Here is a 15692-nt window from a genome sequence, read left to right as displayed (position 1 = left end):
TAATACCCCATCGACATTTACAGCATTTCTGTGCGTCTCATTTAACCGACACACAACCCTAAATGTGGCAAATCCAATGCGCAGTATTTCTGCGAGTGTAGCTGAGTGGAAGAAAGGCGAGGGAAAGCCTTAACCCGCTGGCGCCAAAGTCGCGTGGGTGGCACAATAAATTTGCAAGGACAAGGACCCGTTTGGTCTGGTTGTCGGTCGTCTGCTCCTTTCATTGGCAAGGCGCCAAGCCATCGGATCAGAATCCAGGTCCAGGGGAATGGCTGCGGACACGGGCGGCTGGACGGGCGGGCAGAAGGACATACGGACAAACGGACAGACGGACAAACGGACGGACAGGGGTGATGGCGTAACGGCGGACAAGGAGCAGCACAATGCCAGGCGTAGAGCAATAACACACAACGAATTTTGGGGGTGGCTCAACGGTAGCTGGTGGTGACATTGTCCGCCTGCGTTCCCTTTCATACTCACTCGTGTACAAGTGCACTGCGAGAAACAACAACTACTTGCAGATGAGCTGTTGTACTATGCGTGCTAGGCATGGCGATCCTAGTCATTTCGTACTTTTGGAAGAGTACGAATTTCTGCACTTTAAATAGGTGTTTAGAAAACAAAATCCATATGCTGAAGTGCAAACGCAAATTTGGCTCAGTGTACACACACACAAAGCGTCTGAGTACTCCTTGGTTTTCGGGGGTTGTCTAACCAAAATCACCCACCACTCGCCGTCTAAGACGAGAACTGTAGTAAATAATTCTTTAAAGATTTAGAGACACTCCACCCGCACAATTGCAAATTTTTATGAGATATTCGAGGGGCGCACAGGGGCGAACAAAGGGGGAGTGGCGCGTGCTTGTCGCGGCTTTTTAGCTATTTTCGTCAGTCGCACCGCTCGCTCCGCCCGAGGAAATGGAGAGCGGGAGTTCGTCGTCGTCGTCGTCGTCGTCGTCGCCGCCATAAGCCGGCCACATATCAAGATTAATTTTTTCCAAGATAATAAATTCAATGCAGATTAAATGGCAGAGACCATTAAATTATCGACTTGAGGTTCGCTGCGCCCACAGCTGGTGTTGTTGTGCGCGGTTTCATATCGAGGGGTTGGACCTTTGGACCTCAATCCCCGGGATTCGGAATCAAAATCAGGGAAACTGGGTGCCCGATACTGGGGAATAGCTACCCACTATTTTGGGCATTGTTCGGCGGCCTTAAGCTGATGACTGCATTAACATTAACAACGGGCAAACGTGCGTGAAGAGCAATTGATAATGCCAGATGAGATGAACTCGGCTGCGATGATGGAACATTTGTTGCGCAATCAATTCGCCTGCCAAATGAGACGCAGTAGTCAAAAGGTTCATGCCGTGTGCGTCGCCATTGAAGGGTGAAATAAGTCGCACTGCTCGTAATTGCTGTGGATTACCACCGAACTATCTCATTCAATATGCGGCAATCGGCACATGGTGCTCAAGTTGATTTAAAAGGCAAAATAATCCTTAAATACTAACTTTTCAGCTCATAAAAAGCTGTGTTTATTTTAAATTTTAAATCCCCTTTAAGTTGCCACGTTTTCCATCAGCTTGTTCAGCTTTCATGAGCATGTATGAAAGAATAGCCTAATGGACCTCCTTGCAATAATCTTTATGGTCTTCAGATATTCCGTTGTTTCCGTTAATTCTCCTGCTTTATTCACGGCCAACGTGCCATGAAAGTTATAATAGAGATGTACAACTTGCCGGCATTTTGCAGATCAGCTTGCAAAAAAGCTTGCAAAAAACCAGAAAAAAGCAAGGAAAACAAAAAAAGAAATAGCAGGACTTGTAAGTGAAAAGGAAAAACAAAACGCAACGCAGACACATCAATTACGGCAAAGGGTGGAAAGTTGGGGAAAATCGGGAGGCAGAAACAGGGTGCGCAGCTTCAATTGAACGCGACTCGTTGTGTTGTCCTTTATTCCGCAGCGTTTGCAGCTCCAGCTTTTTGGCCAAGATGAAGAGTGGTAGCGAGCAGCACGGCTAAATGCAAACGACAGATCCTGCAACCAAAACCTCCAAACCCAAGCCAACCCATAGCTTTATCTTAGCCCATCAATCAGGACCAGAACGCTCACAAAAAAACAAGAAAAATTGCAAAAAATACATACAACCAGGCAGTGCACAAAACAGAAATAGAATCTCAAAGTCAATTTTTTGGCAAACAAACAAACCGATTGACGTAGGCCCCTAAAAACCAAAAAAAAAAACAACATTCTCGTTTTTCCTTTGCTTAATCAATGTGTGGTGGTGGGTGCTGGAAAAGCGGGGGAATGGAAATGGCAATGGCTGGTGAAATGTCAAATGCGTTGATTGGAAAGCCGCCAGCGCGACTAAAAACGCTGGCAAATCGCGCCCGCGTTAATGTGAATGAGATTTGCTGCAAATCAATGGGGTAAAGGTAACGACGAGGGCGCAGGAGAGGTCCAGTTCCCGCCAGACCGCACAATCAGTTTCCGTTTCCGGTCGCTGGCCGCACAATTAAGCGCGGCGGCGGCGGCCATTTTGCCACTGTCGCTGTTGCTGATTTTGTTGTTGTAGTTGCTGCTGCTGTTGTTGTTGTTATTGCTGTTGTTGTTTTTGTCGTTGTTGTTGTTATTGTTGCACGGCGTTGGCTAATAAACAAGCGCTGCAAACGAAGCGCGAGGTGGGAAAATTCGGGGAACCAAAGGTGCCAAAGCGTCGCTTCTGCTTTGGCCAAAGTGCACTGAGCAAAAAAGTATTCTGTGATTTAAACAAATATAATATATAACAATTAACTCGATTGCTATGTGTCTGTATTATGTGCAATGTAAATACATGCCATACATTTTCTGTTATCTTATTTACGAGTAAATATTCCAAGACATTCGCTTTGTTTTTCCAAGTGCAGTTGGCATTCCTTGTTTGCTGCTGCTGTTGTTGTATTTGTGTTTTTTCCTACTTTGGTCTCCGGTCCTTGGTCGCTTCATTAACTGTAAAAAATACACACGCTGTATGTGTGTATCTGTGTATATATGTATGTATATATGTATGAATGCAAATGAAGGCGGGCGGCGGAATGGCACTTGGTTTTTCGTTGTCCTTGCCATTATTATGGCCATTGTTGTTGCGCCGCGCCGCTTCACACCTTTATTTGTATTTGTATTGGTATTGGTATGTGTGTTTGCATTTGCATTTGCATTTGCGTTTGTATTTGTGAACGAGCTGTTGTGGGGAATGCATTTTCCTTTCGTTTCGTTTTGTTTCGCTTCGTTTTGTTTCGTTTGGTCTGGTTTTGTTTGCCGGAGAGCAGCGAACAAACAACGTCGACATTTGGTCATCAGAATACACATATATCTCCCGATGGCTGCGACTGTTGTGTGTGCATGTGCAAGTGTATGTGTGTGCGTTTGGGCTTGGCAAAGCTTTGCAAAGGCATTCCAGTGGCCCACCCCGCCGCCCCCCCAAAGGAGCAAAAGGGGGTGTGGCAAGAGCGCCCGCTGCGCCAATTTATGACCTGTCAGAAATTTCCCAACACAACAGCACAACAACGTCGACGGCGCCGCGCCGTGCAGCGACTTTAAGTGCACGGCCCCAAAAAGTAGGCAACACTTTTTGCACTTTGGCGGCGTTGCAAGAAAAGTTGGTGGTTGGTGGGGACGGGGGGTAGGGGCAACTGACCCACCACAAGGTGTCCTCATTTAATGGGATTAATAAAGTTGAAACGTGCTGCAGCCTGCTTAAAAGTTGTGCACAATATGAAAGCTAGCTCGCTATATACTTTACTGCATATAATAAATAATAAAACTTCACTTTGTACACAACCTAATTTCGTTTCTAAATCAATATTTTACCACTTGACCACATGCCATGATTGTCCCAATCAAGTTCATATCCATATAATATCCCCCCGGCTCCCAAAATGCTGCATTATCAGGGCGACAGATGGTGCCCCTTTTGAATATCTGCGCACGCCAGACATCAGAAGTGCCATCAATACATAATCAGTTTTAAGTTTGCGTGGCAATTCGTGTTTATTGCAATTTATATAAAGTCTGTGACACGCCCTTTCACCCCCCTGTTATTCGCCGCCCCTTTGTGTGCGAGGCGAAGCCCTTTTGTTAGCAGCAATATTTTCACTTGCCCAAAATCGTTTTCTTCTCTTTCGCCTGACGCGCAGATTTAATATTTCCGCACTATTGTCGGCTGGGCAGGTGCTTCCTCTCCCCCCTTTCACCCCTTTTCACCTGGCCACCAGGTGATGGTAGAAGGGGGGATGGGGGTGTTGCCATGACGTTTTCGGGGGCGGGGGAGGGGGGGCATATGTCACATGTCGGTGCCACGCCTTTGGCCAGAAGGGAGGTGTGTAGCTGTTTGCTCTTACCTCGCCTCGCCCCCCCTCCTCCATGCCACGCCCCCCTTTCGGCTCAATGATGCCTTTTGACGGCTTTTGACTTTTTGGCTTTTTCGCATTGTTGTTGTCGCCTGCTGTATATTTATATTGACGCTTTTTTACGCCACAGCCGCGGTCGCTATTATAGTTGTGGTCTAGTCCGCTGGCTGCTCCATTTCAATTTGGATAGTTAATTTAATTACATTTTTTCTTTTCGTTGCGCCCGTAACCACTGTATAATTGCATTTAATTGTCCGTTTATGTCTGGGAATTTATAGCTGACATTTATGTTGATGCAGTTTAGATAATGAATCAAATATTGTGCACTTTTTAGCAATGCCATTAAACCATATGTTATGTTTTCATATTAATTACATGAACCCGCAAAAAAGCTCTTTGCCAAATGCAAAGTATTACCATAAATATTTTGTCACAATCTTGAAAGCGGTTAATGCAATTTACACTCGCAGCTTATGAGCTAAGCCCTTTTTTTGCACCCTGTGCTGTGCGTTTTGTGTTTTTAACCCCTGACTCCATTTATCTCTTTGGCACTCGCATATTTTTTGCCCAACTTTTTGTAGCCGCTTGTGGATTTTGATGTCTGGCCGAAACGCAACGAGCCACACAATGACCGACAAGCAACTGACAGCAGCAGCAGCACCACGCACCACCCACCAGCCACCCACCACGCACCACCCACTGTCCACTTGCAGCACCACAGCAACAACACAGCCTCTCATTCACTCACTCACTCACTCACTCATTCAGTCAATCATGCAGCCATTCAATTTATCGTTGACTTAACTTTTTGATGGTTACAAAATGAAATTTATGGAAACTTTGCAGCGCCGCCCTTTTCCTCACTTTTCCTCACTTTTCACCAGTGAACCGGAAGTGATGGTGCGCATTTGGGTACACATACACTCGTATACTCGCATACTCGTATGTAGGTACTTATTTGAAGAGGTTTTCAGCTGGCAAAAGGTAAAGGTACCACAAATTAACTCAACGTTTGTTCTCTGCTCGGTTAATTAGGGAAGCTCTAATGAATTTTGCTCTGAATTTTACTAAGGTTGTCTAACTTTAATTTGCTACACTAGTGATGCAGATGATATGAGGATGCTTTAAGTATTATCATTCAACAGCAATGAATAGTTAATATTTATTACTGATTCATATAGCTACTATATATACCTTTAAACTGGAATATGGCTATTGCTAGTAGTATATAGTACTAGTACCTTTTCCAGTGGCATCATCACTGGCATATCGCACACCCTTTTTCCCCTTTCCCGCACCCGGAAAAACCAGATGAAAACCCCACGGCCCCGAAACCGAAGGCTTGACACTTGTGTTTGGGCATCCATCAGAAGTCGAGTCTGGACCGAAAAGCGAGTGTTATCTTTGCGGTCGCATCTATAATGGGTTTTGTCACGTTGCAGACGAGTCTGCACCCCTCCCCCTATGTGCCTCCCCTCCCCTCCGCACTTCCAGCTGAGCTGACCCTCTGGCGGGGCATGAAAACCCACGACGACATCAATAAACTTGAAACAAGCAGGTGAATGGGAGGCCAAAGGGAAGGGGGACGAGAAAGGGAAAGTGAGGGGGAGCTGCAGAGTGGGTGTTCTGTATGAATAGCATGGGTGGTGGGTGGCATATTCGAAATACATTTGCCTGCTAAAGCCGATTTTAAAACTCAGTCCAGTTGGTTGTTGGGTGAGATCAGCTCGGTTTAGACTCCCCACCCCCATTCATGCTCCCCATTTGGCGAGCCCAAAAAGTGCTTAATAACTTTGGCACCAAATGGCCAGCCCAGCGACAAGTGCATCAAATTGTCAGACTGTTGACTTTGGCCGAACAACCCAGCAACCCAAACAACCCAGCAACCCAGCAACCCAACAACCGAACAACCCGGTAAAACATAATTGTTAAAGTCCGATCCACCGCCACTCTCCCCCTCCCCCTCTGATATTTTGCGGTTGAAAGGGGGGAGGGGGGAGCCCAATGCCCAATAAAGGCACATGCATGCAACAATAAATAAATTAGAACAAGGTGCGGTGTGACAGGGCCCAAGCCCATAATACGTGTACACTGAGAGAAAGCTAGCTTAAAAGGGAAAAACAGATATACAGATAGATAGATAATCAGTAAATTGCGACTCTGTTGCTTGGAAGAAGAACGGCAGAACAAAAGTTTCTCCCAAAGGAGTTTAAAAGAATGCAACAATATATTTCAAATCCTTTAAAAATGGAGCTTACTAACATGATTTCCAGTTCTAACTGGAATATGAGCTTCCTCTTCGTTTTGTTGCATTTTCGGGGAATTTGCACAGTGTTTAAGCTGTCGCTTAATAACGGGTTAGTCAGGTGGGTGGCTGGGTCGATGGGTGGCACTGGGGGGTGAGGTCTGCAGATAGGACTAACGTTTTGTTGTCTGCTCGGCAGTCAGATGCAATTTATTGATAATATGCGGGGCACAGGAAGTGGGACGAGGCAGGGAGGAGGAGCAAAGGAGTACAGTGGAGTGCAGGAACTACAGGAGTGCTGGTTGGTTACCCCTGAAAGTCAGCGCCAACTTTATGAGAATGCGACCTTTCTGCCATTATGTTGGTAATTTACACACACACACACACACACACACACACACACACACTTGGCCACAGATGTCGAGGCAGTGCGCCAAAAGCCGAAAGCCAAAAGCAACAGCAGCAGCAAAAGCTGGAGCACAAAATTTGTTGCACAAATTGTGGCAACAAATTTTAGCGCAGACAATATTCAGTTGGTTCAGGAAAAGTCGACCAAAAGGGAAGTGAGTACATGCTCGTTCGTAGTATGGGTGCTGGTGGCACCACCGGAAGTGGATAAAAGAAGAAGCTTCCAAAAGTCAATTGCTGGAATCTCCACACTTGACTTGACCAAAAGCCCGAACTTGTTGAACCCTGTATGGCATCACAGTTCAATCGGTTAGGGTTTCAACATACTGGATTTCTAGACCAAGCTGCAGCTGAATAAATGCTATTAAATTCACAAAATGCAGCAACAGTTTCACAGCATTGAAATGCAGAAAAAAAAGAAGGAAAAAAACCATCACATCAATGGCCACCAACAAAATACGAAAGTTATTTAAATCAAGTACCACACAAGCGAAAACTAATTTTACAGCAGAATGATTTCGATTCAGAGTATTGCATATATATTTCGGAAAATGCTGGCTTTTATATTTGTATTTTATGCATTCGATTATCTCAAAGGGTTAATAGTATAGCTTACACATTGCAAAGGAAAGAAACCAAAACAACTATACAACTGAAACTTAACAACCGTCTTCTACTTGCAGTTATGCATAAAATACACAATAGATTTGCAATCTAACAATTTCTTTCGCTCTGACTTTCAGGAATACAATACAAAGACTGCCTCATGCCATGCCATCCACTATTACCACCAAACCAACAGCGGCAGCAGCTATAACAACCACAGTAGCCGTCGTCACCATCAGCATCAGCAGCTGACGTCATCAGGGTCAACGTCATCGTCCACATCATCACTGCAGCCGCCCCAGAAACGCTACTCCCTCGCCCAGGATCGTCTCAATCCCTTCGAGCTGGATATCTGCGATCCTGGAGAGATGGGCAGTAAGCAGAATGAGGAAGAGGAGGAGGAGGACGACGGGGAGGAGGAGGAGGATAACGAACAGGAGGAGGAGGACGAGGAGGAGGAAGAGGAGGAGCCAGGGAGAAGTTACTACCAGAGGAGTCAGATGAACCGGAGGCGCCACTACAAGTACGACGCCGTGGAGGAGTGCTGTCGTCCGATTTGCCAGGAGCAGCACTACGGCTCCATAGCGGATATGTTGTAAGGGGAGGGGGAGGGGAAGCGGAAGCGGAAGGGGAAACGGATTCGGAATCACTTAAAAGCGAAACGCAAGGTACCTACAACAAAGTAACTAAACAAGAAACGCATGAAATAGGAAAAGAGTATGAAGCAAAGAGAGTTAGCACGTATAGAGCGAATGGAAGAGAGTCCCCCTGAAATGCAGAATGTAAGCGATTAAAGCGATAGACGATAAACGATAAGCGATAGGCGATAATCGATATCCGATGAACGAGTTGCGCATGTTGAATAGATGTATACCGACGTTTTTTTTTTCCTGGCGGCTGATGAACATTTCAAACTAATCGTTACTAAGCACAGAATTGATAAATATATATATTCAAAATATATGTATTATTGAACATCTGGCAGATCTGGCACCGCTAATTAACTGTATGTTAGGCATATATCCATCTAGAATATATGTAACCCGCACTCACCACACGCAAACACAGACACAAGCACACACAACCACATACAACATATATATAAAGATGTATATATATATATACATATATATATATATATTTATTCATGTACATACGAACTATGTTAAAGCGAATTTTTTTTATTGCATCCGACTAGAAATACGTGAGCGCGATAATTTTTTTGTGGATGAACGTGGAGAATAGATCTAGAAGATTGCACCACCATGTTGTCTGCGCGTAAAGCAAACATGATCATTAATTATATATAAATCTAAATATATACGATTTTTTTTTATTATTTATAACCTAGCAATGCTTGTACATAGAGTAAAGATTGTGGATTATAACTATACGAATATTAATCTTAATAAAAAAGGAATATTTAATAAAACGTGTTTTTTTTTTGGTAACCTAAGCTCTGAGTGTTAAACGAATTGTAAATAAAATTTGGACACATAAACAATTTAATTGACGCACATCCCAAAAAACAATGCAAGGAAAGGGCAAAAACAAAAGCCAAGAAATGGTTGCAAAACAAAAACGAAAACTAAAAACTATATGTTTGTCAATGCCTGTCAACTTTTTGCAAACGATCGAGTAGCGAAAAGAAAACCACAAAATCGATGGAAAAGCATTTAAAAACCAAACCCAAAAGCCCACAAAAGTAAATGTGTAATTTATGTGCATGTAGTTGAAACCGAAACAGTTGGCGAGTTGTTCCACTTACTTATTGAAAAATGTGTCTTAAGCCAATGCATATATAAGCCCATACATACCTATGTGTATACTAATGATAAATGGTAAATGTACACACCTCCACACCTTCACACACACCTCCAAACAGCAGGCGCAGCTATACAGCTATAGAGAAACATTGTAAGAATTTCATTTCCATTTCGAACAACTTTTCCCAGCCAAACAAAAGTCCATTTTCACCGACCCAACTTCGACAATGGGGGAAAAGAGCTCTTCAAATGCCAACTGCAAGACCTCAGGCATCGTCCGCAAATGAGTTCCTGAAAACAGCGGACTACGCAAGCTGCAATGATAGAAGTTCCCTGGAATATCGTTTTTGTCCATTTGAAACCTCTAAAAAAGGTGTCCGAAAGTATGCTGCAGTGTTTTGTACTTTGTAAGTCGAAACACAGCTCCAAATTAGGCCTTTTTGATTTTAAATAGAGTCATTTGCAAGCTTTTCCAAAAGTTGATTCTATTGTTTTGAAAGTAAAAAGTAAAGAATAGAAAGATTGGAGTATCGAGTAAACACATATTCCTACCAATACCTTCAATCAAGCTGGGGCTTTTCGCGAACTTTTCGTGCACCGTGTGCACTTTTCAAAGTCCTGTCCATTTCCAGTCCACAATTAGAAGCAAACGATGATGAGGAGGCGAAGCACTATAGGGGAAATTCTAGAATCAAGTTGTAGCAACAATGGGAAATCCGATTGTCGAAAGTGGCGTCCAACGCAGGCGCACTTTCCACACACAGTAACAGATGAAAATGAAAATGAGAATGAGAGAAAACACACGCAGACAGACATGCATATACGAATTACAAGAAGAAATTACAATTTTAAATTCCCAAGCTGCACTTTGCAGACTTTTAAATGTCTACATAAAATATTAAACGCGAAGTAACGCAGAAAGGCGCATTAGATATTGGATAAATCGTAAAATAAAGCAAAGTTTTAGCACCACAACCAAGTATATGTATAACGAATATGGGGATAAAGATCTCGATCCCGATACCGATACCGATCCCAAGACCGATCATTATTTCAATTTCGATGAAGAGTGCTGGCGTTCTTTGGGTCTCGCTAGATTTGCTTTGCTTCAGCCATCGCCCAAATTTTGCTTTGCCGGTGAATTTTGCGTTCGACACTTTGGTTTTTCCCCCAAACAAAAAGCTTAAAATGTGATATTTTATAAAAACTAATGGAAACTTTATAAAACGTAACGAAAGAACGCAGCACAGAACTACATACATACATACATGCATACATATATAGACAAGCGATACCGATAACGATAACGATACCGATACCAACAACAACGGGCATTTAAACGAGGGTAGTTTACACCTTATTATGATTAGTTATTGTATTGTATGAATTAATTATTATTATACTAAGTTAAGCGAAACTGTAAGTAACGTTATGCATATTAATTACCAGAGAACAACGTTTTAAGTCTAAAAGTGGAACTTGGCGAAAAAACTTGGCCTACAAACGAGAAAAGCGCAAAAGAATTAAATAAAGATCTAATGCAAAACGAAAAACCCCAAAAGCAACGAACTTATTTCCTTCACTTGCCATTGCCATCCACACAGTGGACCGCGTGGAACTCGAACATGTTGCATCATGCCGCTGCATCCAGCCACGTTGCGGTTGCGTGTTGAGTGTTGCGTGTTGCGCAGCACGTTCGATCGAACACGCATTGCATACTTTTGGGCCGGCGATACTTGTTGATTTAGTGCGCTGGCATGGGTTGGAGTCTCCTCTGCAGCCGCGATCTGGTGTGGAACTTGGCTATAGGCGATCAATTTATTTGTTTAAAATTTGGTAAAAAGGTAAGAAATCTAAGCGGCTTGTAAAGTGTTCAAATACTAATAAAAGTATAAGATATGTCATTGAACTAGACCATTTACTAATGTTTATTTAATTAATATGCAAGTTTTTAATTATTGGCACTGTCTTTGGTTCTATAAGGGTGTCTTAAAAGATGAGCTAAAAACATTATAAATTAAATCCTATTTAAATGAAATCCAAAATGAAATCCTTAAAAGTAGTTACATTTTTCATTTATTGAATTCAGCCTTCGAATGATATTGATTTTCTTAAAACTTCTTCTTTAAGAGGATTTTATATTGTTCCTCGTTCAACTGTTCATAGACGAATAATCCAATTTGGCAATTTAACAATCGATTCAATCAGTTGCGAAATTTGCACAATTTTCTCAATTTTCACAAGAGCCGAATTATTGGCAATTTGTGCATCATCATTTGCTTACTGCATCTTTTGTTAGTTTTGCAATTATATTGTTTAAAATATTATGATTAAAAATGTGAACGCTTGAGTGCGTCGCTTGCATTTTCCCAGTTTCCCAGTTTTCTCTGCCACCCAAGACTTTTCTGGCCGCCGGCAAAGCGCCTTGGAGCGGAAAATCCGCTTGGCAATTGCCAAGAGCTATGAGCCATGAGCCGAGAGCCATGAGCCGAGAGCCAAGAGCCATGAGCCAAGAGCCTGGCCATCCGTCCAAATATCCATCCATCCAGTTAGTCCGAATCCGAGTTTGAGTTTGAGTTTGAGTCCGATTCCGAGTCGAGTCAGTGGCAACTGTGGAGCAGCGGCATTATGCAACAGCTTGCAATTGGGCTCCATTCCTATTGCTGCCCCTGGCTTATTGTTATTACTATTGCCGCTTCTTGTGTGCCACTTTTTGCCGACCCCATCTCCATTTCACTGGACTGGACAGGATGGGCTTCATCTGGGTTTCATCTGGGTTTCAAGTGGCAGTGGCAGACTTTGCCCGAGAGCATGCCACATATTTCCTAAATCGCTGGCAGAGATAATGTTTTCTACATATATACGAATTAAGTTTTTAAATAAAATGATGTTATATTTATACTATATTAACGTAATTAATGCACTAATTCATACTATTTAGTAGCTTGTGCTTTAGGTATTAAGTGTAAGTATATAAAATGTAAGCACTTCTTCACGCTGTTCCATAGCTAATAGTTCATAGTTCATAATCATCGGAGTGCCCAAAGTGGCAAAGTGGCTGACAGCGTAATTAAAGCTGCGTTTCCTGGTCTGGATTTCTGTTTTCTTGCTGTTTTAGTCCTGCCATTTTAGTCCTTTATTCCCGTCCTTTACTCGCGTCGTGTGTTTCGCATGGAAATTGCGAGTCGGCTGTTCAGTACTGTTCTGTATCTGTAAAGCAATTAATAATAATTGGCCCTAAAAACCCCTTTTCGCAGTGCATGGGGTGGTGGGTGGTGGGCGGAGATTTGGGATAGGATACCCAGGATGGGCAAGGATGGGCCAGGATGACCAGGGTAACCAGGGCTCTTGGGGTCGGGTTTCGGTCTGGGAACTGTGACGGCTATTTGCAAATATTTACAACATCCGCTGCCCGTTCAGCACAAACAAAACCGAACACCAGCACAATTAAACACACACACGCACACACGCACACACATGCACACGCACGCGAACGGACACTCGTGTGGGTGTGTGTAATTGTGGGTGGCTGTGTGTGTGTGTGTGTTGGTGTTGTAAGTGGTGGAAACGAGAGGCACGCACAAGAGCAGGGCCTCTCGCTCGCACATGTGACTTCTGTGCGGGGGCAAATAAAAGTTCTGAAATGCGATTATCTTGATGAATTGGAATTTGAATTTTAATTCTCTGTTTTCGGACAGATCCACCACCGAGTGGGTGGTCATACACGGTGCGCAATTTCCACAGCATTCGTTTTTTATAACTTTTTAAGAACTCCTGTTTAAATTGCATGGTTGTTTGTGAAGGTTTTCCAGAACCAATGGCATACTTACATAAGTACTTAACTATAGTATATGGTATATGCAAGAAAGATCTTTTAGTTAGTGTCGCGTTTTTCTCAGTGCATGTACATGTATGCTGCATGGATGTGCGTGGCGAGTGTTCCATTGCAGACTCCTAGCCGAGGGCCATCCACTTATTTACCCCGAAAAAGTTCTCGCATTACCCGGCAAACAATTTGTTGTTGTGTGCGGCGTCCATTTCAGCTGGCGGACACCGACACGGACACGGACACGGACACGGACACGGACACGGATACGGACACGGATACGGACACGGACATGGATAGCAGCCCATCGGGTTTTTCCTCAGTGTATTGCCACACTCTATCAGCAGCATCATCATTACGATCCTCCGCCGAGAATCGTCATCATCACAGTCGCATCAAGTGCCTCGCTGGGTTTTTGTACCTGTTGTAATTGCATAACCGTCGGGGGCGTACTCACACATACAATGTGTACGTGTGCGTATGCGTGTGTGCGTACCTGTAACACTGTATCTGCATCTGTATCCGTATCCGTATCTGTATCTGTGTCACAGGCAATTCTCAAAAGCATAAAAGTCAAATTTGTCGCATGGCCCACGGAGACTGTGCCCCAGCGTCAGTTTTGTATTTCCCACAGCAGCCGCAGGCCCAGACAACTCTCTCCTCCTAATTTCCCCCATTTCCCCCCTTTCCTCCACCCCCTCCACATCAGCATCTCTCCCCTTCACTTTGGAGGGGGAGGGAGAGGGGGGGACAGACGCACAGGTAATTGGCTTTGGTATCCCGTATCTCAGGCATATGGATACATTTAGGTGCGCACACAGGGGCCAAGCCACGCGGCTCAAGGCGGCATCCATCGCAGCTGACTCGACTAACAGATACCCAGCACAAAACAAAATTTAGCTCTTGGCTCAGCCAAAAACAGCAAATGAAAGGCGTGTTCAAATCCTATGATATGTGTACTTCTCGCTATTTATTTATTATTATCTATCGGTGTTTAATGAACTTTTACCTTTGTTTTGCAGCCAGTGCATAGTTAACCCAGTTGACAGGGGCAAATGTTTTTGAAAGGTTCTCCACCGCAAGCTTATGTATATGCGGCAATCAGGCTGAGGGGTAAACCCCTGGAGTGCCGGGCCGAGCAAATAGAGGGGTCTCCGAGGTATCCAAGGTATCCGAGGTATCCGAGGTATCCAAAGGATGCGTATCTGCAAGTGGAACTGAAACTGGCGTTCGGGGCTGGGATCGGCGCTCGGGGACTGCGTGAAGTGGCCGTGGGCACAATGGACACGCAACCAGGAGCAAATCAGGAGCAGAAGCAGGAGCGGGAGCAGGAGGAGGAGCAGGAGCAGTGGCAGGAGCAGGAGCAGAAGGAGGAGCAGGAGCAGTAGCAGGAGCAGGAGCAGGAGCAGTACCTCTACCAGGACCAGGAGCAGGCAGCCGCTCCGTGCTGAAAATACCAAGGAGAGCGGGCAGCTCGCAAATGAACTCCGCCGCTGACACAGCATCCCAAGTGCGATGTGCGATGTGAGAGGTAAGAGGTGAGAGGTGAGAGGTGCAATGTGCGATGTGCGATGACAGGGAGGCCAAGGAGGAGCAGAGGAGGAGCAGAGGAGGAGCAGAGGAGGAACAGAGGAGGAGCAGAGGAGGAGCAGAGGAGCGAGCATAAAAGCCACACACACAGTGGAGTTATGCAGCAATTAGTGCAGCAGATTCTTTTGTCATCGCAGTCCGAGAAGAATTCTCGCAATATTAGCCAGGTCGCCAGGTGGCGACTCCGCACTCCGACGTGAGCTGGCTGCGAGATGCGAGATGCATCCAGATGCTAGCAGCTAGCAGCCTCATTGGTTCCCGACTGAAAATTTAAAGGCGCATGGCGCAGCTACTTGAATTTGGTCTCATAAGTTGTACGATCTCTGGGGAATAGGAATATTAGCAAAAGGGCACTAGTTCGCTTGAGAAGAAGACTGCAGTTGTTGTGAATCATTTTGCAATGCAAAAGCCACCTTTGAATGGCGCTTGGCTGCCAAAGGACACGTTCCCGAGGATAACAACTTTGCCAGCAACTGAATCGAGTTGCTAATGAGCTGCAATGTCCTGCCGCCCACATTTGCCCCAAAGTATTTATGGCTGGGTTGTTTATTTTTTGCTTCTTGTATTTTTTACAACACTCCATTGGGGAACAGAAGGGAAGGGAAGGGAAGGGTCGAGGGGTGCGGGTGCTAATAGGATTTCCCTCTGTTTATGTAGATGCTAATTAGAGGGCGAAAACACATTTTTGCTGCCTTTTGGTTAATTGATGAAATGAAAACGAAGCGGTCACAAACAACTTGGCCCAGAGCGTGCGAGCCATAAAAACAGGGCCACAACTTATCGTTTCGGGGGCAGGCGACACTCCTGCCACTCCTGCCACTCCATCCACCCCTGCCACTCCTGCCACGCCCCCACGGGT

At 44.6% G+C, this 15692-nt stretch overlaps 1 protein-coding gene across 1 annotated transcript in view; it reads left to right on the top strand.

Annotated features, from left to right (window-relative positions):
- The window catches only part of LOC122624419 (midnolin homolog), an 87682-nt gene extending 79756 nt beyond the window's left edge, over positions 1-7926 (top strand). Inside the window, exon 7 of the mRNA XM_043803950.1 lies at positions 7789-7926. The gene's annotated coding sequence lies outside the window, so the exon portion shown is untranslated. The remainder of the gene's footprint in view (positions 1-7788) is intronic.
- The last annotated feature ends 7766 nt before the right edge of the window (positions 7927-15692 follow it).

The sequence above is a fragment of the Drosophila teissieri genome, chromosome X (assembly GCF_016746235.2).
Source record: "Drosophila teissieri strain GT53w chromosome X, Prin_Dtei_1.1, whole genome shotgun sequence".
NCBI classification, from domain to species: Eukaryota; Metazoa; Arthropoda; class Insecta; order Diptera; family Drosophilidae; genus Drosophila; species Drosophila teissieri.
The sequence above is the reverse complement of the archived record's forward strand: the minus strand, read 5'-3'. Positions and strand labels throughout refer to the sequence as shown.